Raw genomic sequence first — 14,139 nt, forward strand, 5'->3', positions numbered from 1 at the left:
AATCTTTCGAACTTTTTAAAGAGTGATTTATTCTATTTCATGATATTTAAAAAATTGTTCATTTTTCTAGGTGTGTTCATTGTATTGTGGCTACATATATTTTCAAAAATCCTTATCTTTTATGAACACAGAATTATTAAGATATTAAATTGCAGGACAACTGGTTTGTCATTATTATTATTATTATTATTATTAACTTTGGTGGATGGCGGTATGGGGATCCGAACACTTGACCTTGGTGTTATAACAAGACAATGGGTTTGCTTTAAAATCACCAGCAAGATGGAGGTGTAGATGAAAGGAGCTTTAAGTTAATAATGGCGTTAAGTTGGGGGACATGAGGCATTATACTATTTTCTCTGCTTCACTGCATCTTTGAAAGAGTCCATAATAAAGTTTCCTTTTAAAAAAAAAATCCATACATGACTTCATCCTCAAGGTAAAAATTTCCCCGAACTACAAGGCACGGTGCAGAGTAAAATTAGAAGCTTCACACACCAGACTAATAGAAGTGTAGTGGATTGAATTATGTCCCCCTAAAACTCAAAGAAGCTTGAATTGTATCCGCCAAGTTTTATGTGTTAGAAACTTAGCCCCCACGGTGACTGTTAAGAGGGTGGGAAATTCTATTATGGTGATTGTAAGGTGGGGCCTTGAAGAGGTGTTGGGTTGTAGGACCATGCTGTAGTGAATGGATTAAAAACGGTGGTCAGGGGCGTGGTTCTGAGGGCTTTAAAAGAAGAACGTCTTTCTTGCTCTGCTCTCTCTCCTTCCACCATCTTGCAATGTGAGACCTCTGGGTCACTGTCGCCACCCCCAGATGTACTTTGGACTTAGCCTCAAAAACTGTAAGCAGTAAGTGTCGTTTTCTTTAAAAATCACGCAGTTCCATGTATTCTGTTATAAGTAAAATAAACGGACTAATACAAGAAGCATCTGATTTATGATAATTTGGGAGGACTTGATCACACCTGTCTCAGTGCTGGGGACAGATCATCTAGGCAGCAAACCAGCAAACAGAGGAACAGTTAATATGTCAGATGGAGAGAACAAATCTATGGTTATTAGAGGGGGAGGGGGAGGGGAGAGAGTAATGAGAAGGGGAAAGGGGAGGGTAAAGGGGAGGGGGAAGGGTAGAGATTGGATAAGGGGCATAAAGAACAAGTACGATTTGTAACAATTAATATGCTAATAAAAATAAATTAAAAAACAAAAACAAAAAAACCATATGGAGTTCCGGGGGTGAAGAGAGAACGGCAGAGATTGATACCAACCTCAAAAAACTCAAAGGATTCAGGGGCAGTGGCTCCCAACATATGCCCATTTAATTTGCCAGTCTGGCCCCTGCCTACCCCGCCTCCCTCCACCCCCAAAAAATGGATTATAGCAAAGGACAGTGTACTATCACAGACTTAACCAAGTAGCCCCAGGGCAGCTGCTGTGATAAATGTGGTATCTTTACTGGAGCAGATTAACACAGTATTGTACGTAGCAAGTGGCTATTGACTTGGTACGTGTGTTTTAATACCCATCAGGAAGGAGGATCAGGAGCACTGCAGTTTTCGTTCGTATGGAATGGACAACAGGGCACTCCCAGAGCTATATTAAGTCACCTGACGGATATTAAACTATCTGAGCATTCCAAAGAACATCATATTGGTTCAGCAGTCTACATGTTGCTGTGAAGGTATTTTTAGAGATGTGATTAATATTTAAATCAGTAGACTTGAGTAAAGCAGATCACCCTCCACAATGTGGGTGGGTCTCATCCAATCTGTTGAAGGCCCTAAGAGAACACTGAGGTTCCCCTCACGAGGAAGGAATTCTGCTTTTGGACTGTCTTTGTACTCAAGACTGCAACATCTACTCCTGCAGGAATTTTTTTTTTTTTTTTTTCCGGCTGGCCAGTACAGCGATACATGACCTTGGGGTTATAAGGCTGTGCTCTAACTAATTGAGCTAATGGCCAGCCCTCTGCTGGAATTTCTGACCTGCCAGCATCCCTTGCAGATTTCAGACTTCCCGGTCCTCACAATCATGTGAGCCAATTCCTTAAAATAAATCTCTGTCAATATTTCTTTTTCTATCACTATCCCCACCCTCCCTATTGGTTCTGTTTCTCTGAAGAACCTGACTAATACAGTCTTTTTTGGAGGAGGATGGTGCCTCCACCCAGGCACTAAGGGGGACCTGGCAAGAGTCTCCCCACCCGCAGCCCCAGGGTATGGAAGCCTCGGTTTTCTTTTTTGCTTTTTTCTCTTTTTGGCGGCCAGTAGAGGGATCCGAACCCTTGACCTTGGTGGAAGCCTCGGTGGAAGCCTGGCTTGGAGCCAGGACCGAGAGTGGCTGGGTGCCAGGGCTGCAGGGGCACCTGGAGGAATGGACCCCTGGAAACCCGGATACCCAGACTACGCAACATCGTGACTCAAATGATGCGGAGCCTCAGGGGCCGACGTCGCTAACCCTTCCGGCCCCCCCCCACCCCATCCCCAGGAGGGAACCCATCCCGCTTTCTTCTCACGTTAGCGGGGACAACTAACCTCTACTCAGAGTAGCCCACGGTTTCCAGTTTTCTTTGTACTTTAGAAAGGGGAGAGGGATTGGGACACACAGTGTTGTGGGAGGCGAGGGGCCTGGGGCGCGGGGAAGAACCCCCCGGATACAGACGGGGGTCCAATGTGGGTCCCTGACCGGGGCCACAGTGAGAGAAGGTCCACCTTTATCTGAAAATCCACGTCCAGTCGTCTATTGTCCCTCTCGCTCATTCGGCGGTGCTGAGATTCAACCTCATCGGTGGTGGGTTCGCGCCCTACGTCGGCAGTGCTCCTTGACCTGGCCTCGTTAGCTACTGCCCTGATCGCGGGACTTTCAAGGGGGTCCCTAAAAGGGGACTCCCTCTCAGGGCGAGCATCCTGCAGAGAGGGCGCTGTGTGTACTATATCTGGAACTTTTATGCATGTGTAATTTTATGTAAATTTCAACTTAAAAAAATCATTTATGTATAAACAATAACAAAACGAAAGCAACTGGCTTGAGACAGATTTTGAGGTCGGTTGGTTGCAGGAACGTTTCGTGTCGTGTCGGTCTTAGTAAATCGGGAACAATCTCCCCACTCTGCGGGGTTCGGGCAAAACTTGCGCCCAACGTGGGGCTCGAACCCACGACCCTGAGATTAAGAGTCTCATGCTCTACCGACTGAGCTAGCCGGGCATCTGCGAAGATGGTTTCTCCAGAAGCTAGCTGGAGTTCTCCTGGACTTCGATGTCCTAAAATTGGTGGGAATGGGTCCTGGATCCTAGACATGCTGCTGTCCGTCTGTGGGTCTGTGTGGCCCTTGCAGCTCCGGCGAGCGGGAAAGTCGGGTCAAGGGCGTGGGGATGGAGGTCACTAGAGATGACCAGGGAGGAACTCGGTGTGATCCTCGCTTAGGGTGTGAGAGGTTCCGGAGTCAAATCGCCGACGGTCCCTCATTTTCAAACTCTCATCCCACTTTAGGGCGGGCCGCAGGGACAAGCCAGGGAGACTTTTCTCCTTCCCCGGACACCAGTGAGAGGCTGGATCCTTTGCCTGTGGAAGAGGAGAGAAAAGTTTGGAGCGTTCGTACAGCCACCCGTTTGGCGGGAAAAACGAATCCTGACCCCTGCTGTGACCTCTGTATCGGGTATTCCAGAGCTGCGCGGGTCTTCTGGGCCAAGCCCAGACCTACAGGGGGCTTGTCTGAGGACAGGAGCCTCAGGGTCTGTGCAGGACCCCGGATCCCTTCCCGGGCTGATCGAGGCTCGCTCGGGCTGGCCGGCTGGGAGGCGCCAGAGTCTCGTTCTCAGGGTCCTGGGCTTGGGACCCAAGTTGGATAGTTTCTGGGCTGGGGTCCACCACAAGAGACCCCCGCACTCACCCAGGCCACACAGACTCTCCGCCTCCTCCCCGTGGGCGGCAGCCCCGAGTCCCTGGTCCTCCTCTCGTTGCTGCGGCCTCTGGAGCCAGCGCTGCGGGGCTGGCCGGCCCTGGGGAGAGGCGGGGGCAGGATGCGGGGTCCTGGTGACGCTGCACGTCCCCCCCCCCCACACTCCATGTCGGCTTCCAGCTATCGAAACCGAAACCTCCCCCTGAGCACCCTCCAGGCGGGACTAGGGGGCCTGGACAACCGCAGGACCCGGGGCGGGGCGGAGCGGCAGGTGCAGGCCTTCAAGTACAGACCTCCGAGGCCGGTTCTCGCGGTGGCTCGTTGGTCTAGGGGTATGATTCTCGCTTTGGGTGCGAGAGGTCCCGGGTTCAAATCCCGGACGAGCCCACTTTTTCCAGAAACCCACGGTACTTTCGGGTGCAGGCTTTGCAGCTCCGAGGAGTCCTGGGCAAAGGGAACCTGGTCTTGGGGCGGTCCTGAGGCGGCTGCCCGCGATCTGCCAAGTGCCCCTGGCTTTGCCTGGTCGCGTGCAGGATCCGCGTACCTCCGTCCCGGCCGGAGGCTTCGATCAAGGGGCGGGGAAGGCAGGGGCGACTGAGGATCGGGGGACTCCACACCCTCGGTGTTGGGGCCGCGAAGGGTGTGGGGTCACCGGGGAAGTCCGGAGGACTTCGTTCCGGACACGGTCTCTTTTCTCCACTCTGGAAGAACGGCAGCGTTTTAATAGGTCTTGTTATTCCGGTGTAGTCAGGACAACACATCAGGAGACGACGGCCACTGAAAAGATAGTTTGTTACTCCATTTCCAAGAGGAGGGGGCACGCCACGCTATGAGTGGCCACACGGGGAAGCACCAAGGTAGGTGGCAGGGATGGGGGTGGGGTGTGGGAGTGTGGGGGAGAGTGGAGGGTGGGGGCGGGTTGGGGGGTGGGTTGGGGAGTTGGGGTTGAGGTTGGTACTTAGGCAAGAGCCTGTATGTGGTTTTCACGGAAGGAACAGGCGAGGCAGGATGAGCAGGTTTAAGATGGGCTAGTTTGAATAATTCCAGCGTGTTCTGGGCCATAGGGGTTGTCCCTAGTTGTCTGGTGCCTGGCCCTGGGGTGGTTAGAGCAGCTGGGTGTGGCCTGGAGTGTGAAAGCCCAGAAAGGAGGTGGTTGAGGGGTGTGGGATCAGGATCGGTTGGTTTGCATTGGAAATGTGCCAGCTCAAAGGAGTTGTTCACTATCTCTAGGAATTGGCTAATCCTGGGGAGGTGGGGGACAGTCCCTCCAGGGTTAGCAAGGTCCCAGATGTCAAAGCATCAGAATGCAGGAAATAAAAGACATGGTTAATACAGGCAGCGACTGAGGGTTTTGGTGGAAATTTGGGGGCCTCCCAAGCGGGGCAGAGCGACCTGATCTGAACCCCAGAGTCATGCCTGGCCCTGGGATAACTGCCCTAGGCAGGCGCTTTCTTTTCCTTCGGCCAGAACACTTTAAGACTCCTCAGCCCAGAGCCTGGCTCCGGCTGGGGTTCAGCCACCATTTGTCCAATGAATGGCAAGCGGACAGTTCAGGATGGTGAAATCTCCGCCGTGGAGAAAGGTCCCTGGGGAGGAGGTCTTCTCGTTTGGCTTCAAACCCCAGAGGAGCCACATTTTGCTTTTCTGGTCGTTTTCGGGCATGGACGGAGCTCCCAGCAGAGCTGGGATGGGGTCTGGTCTGGGCCTGCGGGGTCGGATGGGAGACAGGCCGTGTCCAGACCCGAGCTGGTCCCGCGTGGCCAGACAGGGTCTGGTCATTGAGGCCGGGTGTCTGGTTGTGCTCAGTGGATGGAGAGGCACCTTGACCGGGTCACAGACATCTCCTAAGAGAGCTCCGTGAATTTCCTTAACATCTTCCCTTGTTCTCTGGCTCTCCCTTTCCGTGCCCGCTCCCTCCTCCCCCCCTCCTATCCTCTCCCCTCCCCCTCCCTCCCCCCTCATCCTCACCCCCACATCTCTCCACCCCACCCTTACACCTCCCCTTCCCTTCCCCCTCTTCCCGGTCGTGGCCTGCGCTCGGATGCTGGGCTGGGACTCTGGGAGTTGTGTCCCAGGACCGCGGGGGAACCGCAGGGGCGCGGGAGCAGGGTCCCCTCTGCGGGGGTTCCAGGACTGAGTGGCCTTGGAGGCGGGGCCGCAGGTCACGAGGCCGCCGTGCCAAGCCGGGCTCAGCGGGGACTGAGCGGCGGCCCCTCCAGTCTCCAGTAGGAGGTGATGGAGGGGCGGAGCCCACAACGCCTGGGGGAGCCCAACCCCCGCAACGCAGCCTTAGCCCGGCGACGGAAGAAGGACCTGGGGACGCTTTCCCAAGTCGACGGTCTCAGTTTTCCAGGGCCGGAGGGGAGAGCGGGACCCCCAAACACTCGGAAAGGGGACTTTCCGACTTGGAGTCTCGGGGTGTGGCAATGCTGAAGCTCTCCGGTTCCCTTCCTCATCATGGGGACCAGAATCAAATCTTTCCTCATCAACACTGGGAAAGAGGGACAGTTCATAGAAAAAGAAACTGGAAATGTATCAGAGCAGTCAGGGCGGAGCGGGGTTGAGCTCACCTAAGGCAACAAAGAGTAAGTAGAGCAAGTTGGTACTTTGGTCAGGGGTATGACCCTCGCTTAGGGTGAGGGGGGCCCCGGGTTCAAATCCCGCACGAGCTCTCCCCTCCCTTTTAGGGACAAGCAGCGCGTGCGGGAGAAAAGACTCAGGATTCATTAGGGGACCGCCATAGTTGTCAGGTCCATCCCGAATGACTGAAAGCGGTAGGTTCCGGGTGTGATGCACGATTTGATTGATGCTTGCAGTCTGGGAATCTCAGGCATAACCCCTCCCCCAGCAGGAACTCCTAGCGAAAGTTGATCTCCAGTGGGTCTGTCCGGGAGAGGAATGAAACGGGTCCAGTGTAAGTAGATCCTTGGCCGGCTGGCGGTGAGAGATGACAAAGTGGCTTATGTGGCAGGGCAATTGTTCAAGTCAAAAAGACGCCCAACGTGGGGCTTGAACCCACGACCCTGAGATTAAGAGTCTCATGCTCTACCGACTGAGCTAGTCGGGCAGCCGCTATAGAGCCTCTAAACTCACTTTGCTGTTAACCAACCGAAATAATTAGGCTGGTCAGGTCCTCGGGAAAGTGGGCACAGATAAGGCCAAGCTTCGCGTCCCGCTTCAGGTACCCTGAGCGTCAGGCACTGCTCGGAGCCATCCCCGCCAGGGTTTCTGGACATCGGGCACACGCTTTCCTTCCCCAGGCCCCGCTGTGTCGCCGGCAGGAGACTGGGTGGGAGATCGTGGCGTCCCAGCCTGTCCCCGGAGCTGTGGGTCGGCGGCGCGGGGTACCGCAGGACCGAGACAATTGGGGATGGGGCACCACACGGGCCTGTGGACGGACAGACAGACAGACAGAGAATCAGTGGCCGCCGGGAGCCCTGCTGCGTGGACAGGACTCAGAACGGACCCGCGAGAGCTGATCCCACGACACACGGACACGTGGCTCGGAATAGGGAAATGACCACGGGGCCCATCCCCCCTATATGTGATCAAACAAACCCTTGAAATTATTATTAAACCCACCACGTTCCACTTGTTATCATGAAAACTTCATCTATGCTTCTTTTGAATGATCTAAAATCAATTTTTTTTTATAAATTAAAAAAAAATTATATCACCCCAACCCTTCTTGTTCTGCCCTTTCGGCAATCCTGAGCTGCTGGGTCTGCAACCTGACCTGATCCTGAGCTGCTGAACCTGTGACCTGGCCGTGGATTGAGGAGGGGATTGGGGACCCGGGGTGCCCTCACTGCCACACCCACCTCCCGCTCGCTGCCTCGGGTTGCAGTCTCCCGGGATCGGGGATGGGGGAGGCGTCCCTGACATGATCGGGTGGTTCCTCGCAGGTTTGAGCCCCGGGTGGGTTTGGCCTGGGGCTGCCAACCGCGACCCCTTCCTGGCCTGGCTCCCAAGCTCAGGGAAGAATTTTAGATAAACAATGGGATAAGCAAAGGGCCTTCTCAGAAGGCAGCAGGCCTGGGAATTGGACCCAGGAGTTCTCTGCTCCCCAACCCCATCCCCAATCTCTGGAGTGGGGTACCCCTCAGAAGAGCTGTTGAGGATCCACTGAGATTTCGGATTCCCCACCTGCAATGTGCAGATCTGGCTTGCCTCCTGAGTTGAACCAAGTGCAGAGAGGAGGTTAAGAGGCAACAGGGGTAGAGAATACGAAAGAGTTATCAATAGTGTTTTTGAACATGTGCATAGCATTGTGAATATTTTAAAACAAAAATAATTTATTTGTAGAGATATATGCAGAAGCTTTTATGGGTGAAGCGATATTTTACGTGCTTTGAAATATGTCAGAAAAAAGTTGGGGGGGAAATAGGTTTTAAAAATACAGGGGCGTGGTGCTGATAACACCAAAGTCCAGAGTCCCATCCCTGTACCCCAGCAGCCAAAAAAAAAAAAACACACCCAAAAACAAAAAACAAAAAACACGGGAATGGGGGAGTTTGTGCTTGTATTTGGTGGACTAGGACGATGGGGGTATATCAAACTCTCTGTACTTCCTGCTCAATTTTTCTGTGAACCTAAAACTACTTTAAAAAATAAAGTTTATTTAAAAAGAAATACACGTGAAAGTTTCAACTGTTATTTCCTTGAATAGTTTTTCAGTCTCATCTTTCTCCTCTTTTGGGTTTCTGATTACTCCAATGTCACACCTTTGGTTGAAGTTCCATAAATTACTGAGGTTCGGTTCATTTTAGGCAGGGGTCTGGTAGGTACCGAGATCCGAGCCTGTGACCTTGGTACTGTAAGGCTGCTCTCTGACCAACCGAGCTAACTGGACAACACTGTTTGCTTTTTTAAAAAGTCTGTCTCCTCTCCCTTCTTCAGATTGGGTAATTTCTTTCTTTCTTTTTTAAAAAAGATGACCAGTAAAGGCATCTTAACTCTTGACTCGGTGTTGTCAGCACCACGCTCTCCCAAGTGAGCCACGGGCCGGCCCAGATTGGATAATTTCTGTTCTGTCTTCAAGTTTACCAATTCTTTCTTGTTTTTTATTTTTCTCCCATTCTGCTGTTGCCTATCCATTAAGCTTTTTATTTTGGTTTCGTATTTTTCAGTTTTAAACTTTTCATTTGTTTATTCTTTACATTTTCTTTTCTTTTGCTGAGATTGTTCTTTCATTTGTGTTAAGCGCGGGATTAATTGCTCCTCGAAGCATTGGTATGAGGCTGCTTTACCGCCTTTACCGTTGTCCTCAGATGGTCCCAATGTCTGTGTGGGCGTCTCTTGTCCATTTTCCTTCAAGTTGGGATTTTCTTGGTTCTCAGTATGACCAGGTCTCCGCCGACACCCCCTGACTGGGAGGAGGGGCGCCTCTTCCTGTTCCCCACGTGGACAAAGAGAAAGTTGGGCCAATGTCGATGTCCACCATTAGAGGCCGGAGTAATGCAGGGCCATCAGTAATGCAGGAGCCACGACTGGGCATTGGGTCACAGGCCCAAGCGGCCCTGTGGTTTCTGTTCAGATCTCAAAAGGGAAAGGGGAGCTGAGGAGAAAGAGGCCAAAGTCTAAGGGGCCGTTTCGTGAGGCTCAGGGCAGGCCCTACCCGGCCTCCCGATCCTCCTTTTCGGCCCCCCTGACCCCGCACTGGCCATTAAAAGCAGTAGTGCAGGTGGGGGGCAGAGCCGGGTGGGCTCCCGCGCCTCCTGCTATTCCCCGCTTCCCAGCTCAGAAGCGCCACCTGGCGGTCCACGTGTGGAAAGCCAGCCGGGGAGCTCAGAAACTGCGGAGCGGGGACCGAGGACCGCGTGTCCCCAGCCGAGGCTGCGGTCCCCGGCGTCCGGGCGCCCCCAAACTACCCACTCTGGAGCTCCAGACGCAGAGATTAAGGATCGCCTGGGCCCAGATCAGGGTTGGTTGAGAGAGAGAGGGGCTGGCACATTAGAGCCAAACTGTCCCCCCGCAGGAGGGCGTACCCAGAGCCTGCACCAGCCCCCCGGGTTCCCAGCCGGCAACACCCCCGAGGGTTTGGAAGTAGAAAAGGAAGACAGTGGGGCTCGTCCGGGATTTGAACCCGGGACCTCTCGCACCCTAAGCGAGAATCATACCCCTAGACCAACGAGCCACCCTTGGGGGAGGCTGGCGCTCACTTATTACTGGTCACCCCCGCCCCGATGTTCCCAGCCCCGCAACCGCATCCGCATTTCCTGCGGTCCGCAGGAGGCTCCTGGGCGCCCAGCTCTCAGCCCTGGAGGGGTGGGACGGTTCAGCCGGGCCGCCCCTGCCGGGGCCAGGCCCCGGGGCTGCAGCTCTGGGGGTCCCGGACTCCGTCTGCCTCCCTCAGTTCTGAGCCCAGATGGCCTCTTCATATCCCCAAATGAGGCCTCCACCGCAGAGGAAATTGTGGGTCCTTCCCTGTCTCCACTGCCCCAGACCCAGAGACACCGGGAGGGCCTGGGGGACGGCTGTGCTAGGATTCTTCCTTCCCAACCAGCCGTCGCGCGGCGCAGCTGCCGCTCGCTCCGCCTGGCAGCGAGTTTGGAGTCGGAGCAGTGCGGATGCGACGATTCGGGGCGAGGCGCGCCGGTCACCCCAGACCCCCAGTGTGGCCTGGGCAGTGTGGGAGACTTTTTCGGGCCCTCTGTCCCTGTGCTGGTGTCCTTGTCCGCAGCCCCCAATCCTTCCAGACCTGGAGGCCTCATGCTGTCTCAGGGTGCAGAATTCACTATACATCTTGAGTGAAGCAATTTAAATTTTGGTCTCAGCAGCTTTTCTTCTTTCCTTTTTTCTTTTCTTTCTTTCCTTCCTTCTTTTCTTTTTTTTTTTTTGTCGGCCTGTACAGGGATGGAACCCCACCACCAGCTTTTCACTATCTGGTCATGGGCATATTCGCCTGGCTAGCTCAGCCAGTAGAACATGAGATTCTTAATCTCAGAGACGTGGGGGATTCGGGGTGATTGTTCTGGAGGAAGCAGTCACCCTGAGCCCAGTCCCACCTGGTGGGCTCTATCTGTGTCTGTGCCTGTAAGTGACATCCCAGCCCAGCAAGCCCAAGCTCTTAGCTGTCCCCAACACTGAGGCCTCAAGACCCGAGGCCTGCCGAGGTGTCACAGCCAGCAGCCAGGCCCCACACTGCCTGCTCCAGAAAAGAGAACTCTTGGGATTGTATCTGAGATCTCCCACATTTAAAGCAAGAAAAACACCCTTAGTCCAAAAAAGTCCCTATTGCTGGTGGTCCTTGGTGACTTCAACTTCCTTCCCTCTCACTTGCTTGACAAGGTCTAGATTTTTGTTCCTGGGAGAGACAGGGAGTGCCCTCACCTCTGTCATTTGAGACATAGGAAGGCCATTCCCCTTGGCATTTGTCTGTTTCCCTTGGTCCACCGTCTGTCTTTCCCGGGCCAAAGTACCAAGACATTTGCTTAAACGGGAAGCTTCGCTGTGTCTGCTCTTTTCTGGCGCTGTGCGGAGATTGGTTTTAGAAGAAAAACAACTGAAACGCAGGGCTCGTCCGGGATTTGAACCCGGGACCTCTCGCACCCAAAGCGAGAATCATACCCCTAGACCAACGAGCCGAGGCCTTCCGGTTCTTTCTCCTTTATTCTGTCCACGTGCTCTCCGCCCTCGCTCAGCTGGGACAGTGTCCGAGATGCCCGTCGTGAGGGAACTCGTCCGGAGTGGGAGGGGTCGGTTCCAGGGAGGGGAAACGGAGAGGGGCGAGGTTTGGCACGACCGGGTCCCGGAGTCCAGGGGTCCATTCCCCGAGGCGCCTCTGCCACCAGGACCTCCCTCCGGTCCAGGCGGGGACTCGTGCCTCAGGAGCTGGGCGCGGCTCGGGGACCACGTGGGAACCACACTAAGACTTTCCTGCCCTCCCAACCGACCAGCCCCGGCCATGAGCCTCGGGTCTAGGAGAGTCTCGTCTGCTCCAAGAAGCAGGGCCAGAGTCAGGGGCAGATCCAGGGCCTCCTGTCCTCGGCCAAGCCCACTCTCTCCTGGGGTCGGCCCCCAAACACCCCGCGCAGCTCGGGGTTCCCCCGAAGTGCAGGGTCTTTCCTTGGGCCCTGGCACCGCCAGGCAGCCCTTCCCCCGTAGGGGTGTCCCTGGCAGTGGTGACTATCGGGTCCCCGGGGAGATTCACCGACTTGCCCGGCTAGCTCAGTCGGTAGAGCATGAGACTCTTAATCTCAGGGTCGTGGGTTCGAGCCCCACGTTGGGCGCAAATTTTTGCAATTCACTGGTACGTGGGATTCTTGGGGGCTACTTAATCAGAGGCGACCCAGATTCCGATGCTTGGGCCTTAGCTCTAAGGCAGACATTCACTGAGTACAATCTCTGATGATTCAGCGGCCCAACCCCACGAGGTGCGCATGGATCAGATGCCAGGACCTTCCCGCTCTGAACAAGGTCAAGACAAGCACGCCAGTTCTCAGGCCCTGATTCCTAGAACCAGAGTCCATCGGGAAGGGTAACAGGAGTTTGTTACTAGCCAAGGTATGTCTTTGGGGAGTAGCTTTAGGCACATTTCCTGGGAGTGGCAGGGTGGGGGTGAGTGTGCTGAGATAGAGGCTGTCTGGGAGCCTCAGGAAGGCAGATCAGAGGCTGGGACCAGCTACAGGCGCTGCACCAGACTCAGGTCCTGAAGGCTTCAGCATCTGGTTCCACCTGGAGGCTGTTGGCTCCGGAGGCCTTTCAACCATGATCCTGTGTCATGGGGGTACATGGGGAATAGAGCTGAGGGTCATTTGTGTCCTTGGCCTCTGAGGGTTGCAGAGCCAGGGGTGAGTTGGGGACCAGAGACTCTTATTCTGTCTCAAATTATCCAGCCCGGGCATTTTCCAAAGAAGGGGACAAGAGGAAGAGGCATCACTGCCCTCGTGTGATGGTCTTTACTTCTTTTTAAAAGGATTGGAGCTGTCAAATAAAGGCTAAGCTGGATTTTTTCCAGGAATGCAAGGTTGGTTTTTCTGTTCACAAATACTGTCAAAGTAATTCATCATATTAATGAAATAATAAAGAAAAGTCATATGATCTTAATGTTTGGAAGGACAATTTACACCTGTTTCAATCATGCTTTTTGTTATCTGTGTTTTATGATGGTTTGACATCTTGGGGGGCCTTACTGGCTGGGGAGAGATGTCCCTCCCAGGGCTGGCTAACTCTTTGAGATAGTAAACAGCTCGCTTGCTAACATGCCTTTCATAGGCAAACCAGCCAATTCAGAGTCTGTAACTACGATTAGCTCCTTTATCTAATTCTTGCACACCAAGCCAATATTTCCCCTGCCCCAAATCAACCCAGAGCCAGGGACCAGACAACTAAGAACAGCCTTTAAGCCTCAAAGCCCATCTAGTCTAATCAAAGTCTGACCAGTTAGCTTGGTTTGTTAAGGCATGACCTTATAACACCGTGGTCAAGCTGGCCATGGTTCCCCATGCTGGCTGTCTGGAAAATTATTCAAATTTGCCAGTCCTGAGCTGTTTCCCCTCCCTACATTTTCTTTCCAAGGAAACCCCAATAAGGTTTGTGGCACAAATCAATGCTCATTCATAACTCCATATATCACACATATATACACACATACACACACATCTTAACAAGCTAGAAATGATTGTGCATACAGAAAATCCAAAATGTTTTTTCCACTTCTTTCTAGTTCCATTTCAAAAATGTAAAGATAAAACAATACAGATTATAGGAGGTAACCTAGGAGAACATCTTCGTGGATGTGAGATAGGCCATGATTTCTTTTCTTTGTGGCTGGCCAGCATGGGGAACCAAAACACCTATGATCTTGGTGTTATGAGGTTGTGCTCTGAGTTAACCAGCCAGCCCAAGATTCCTTAAATGGGTTACAAAATGTGCTAACAGTAAGAGAAAATTTTGATTAACTTGGATTACATTAAAATTAGGATCTCCTTTTTATCAAAAGAGAAGATCTTTGCAATACATATATCTGAAAATAAATTCTGTTTAGAATACATCAAGAAGTCTTATAAGTTGATCTCTTAAAAAAAGACAGGCAAAAAAATAAAAAATAAAAATAAGAATAAACAGAATTTAAAAAGACAGGCATCATAAGAGAAAAAATGGTCAAAGGCTGGAAGAAACAATTCCCAAAAGAGTATATCTGAATGCCCAATTAGCATATGAAAATGTGCTCAACCTCATTAGTCATCAGGAAAATGCAATTTCAAACCAAAACAAGGTCCCACTGCACATCG

The 14,139-nt window shown here is 52.8% G+C and overlaps 6 non-coding genes across 6 annotated transcripts; 2 read left to right on the top strand and 4 right to left on the bottom strand.

Moving 5' to 3' along the window:
• Positions 1–3,137: 3,137 nt before the first annotated feature.
• Positions 3,138–3,210, bottom strand: TRNAK-CUU (transfer RNA lysine (anticodon CUU)). The gene has a single exon. It is a non-coding gene; the product is annotated as a tRNA-Lys (tRNA).
• A 1,009-nt stretch (positions 3,211–4,219) lies between these two features.
• Positions 4,220–4,291, top strand: TRNAP-UGG (transfer RNA proline (anticodon UGG)). Its single transcript has one exon. It is a non-coding gene; the product is annotated as a tRNA-Pro (tRNA).
• A 2,607-nt stretch (positions 4,292–6,898) lies between these two features.
• TRNAK-CUU (transfer RNA lysine (anticodon CUU)) lies at positions 6,899–6,971 on the bottom strand. Its single transcript has one exon. It is a non-coding gene; the product is annotated as a tRNA-Lys (tRNA).
• A 2,997-nt stretch (positions 6,972–9,968) lies between these two features.
• TRNAP-AGG (transfer RNA proline (anticodon AGG)) lies at positions 9,969–10,040 on the bottom strand. The gene has a single exon. It is a non-coding gene; the product is annotated as a tRNA-Pro (tRNA).
• A 1,378-nt stretch (positions 10,041–11,418) lies between these two features.
• Positions 11,419–11,490, bottom strand: TRNAP-UGG (transfer RNA proline (anticodon UGG)). Its single transcript has one exon. It is a non-coding gene; the product is annotated as a tRNA-Pro (tRNA).
• A 572-nt stretch (positions 11,491–12,062) lies between these two features.
• On the top strand, positions 12,063–12,135 carry TRNAK-CUU (transfer RNA lysine (anticodon CUU)). The gene has a single exon. It is a non-coding gene; the product is annotated as a tRNA-Lys (tRNA).
• Positions 12,136–14,139: the final 2,004 nt, after the last annotated feature.

The sequence above is a fragment of the Cynocephalus volans genome, chromosome 6, assembly GCF_027409185.1.
Source record: "Cynocephalus volans isolate mCynVol1 chromosome 6, mCynVol1.pri, whole genome shotgun sequence".
NCBI lineage: Eukaryota > Metazoa > Chordata > Mammalia > Dermoptera > Cynocephalidae > Cynocephalus > Cynocephalus volans.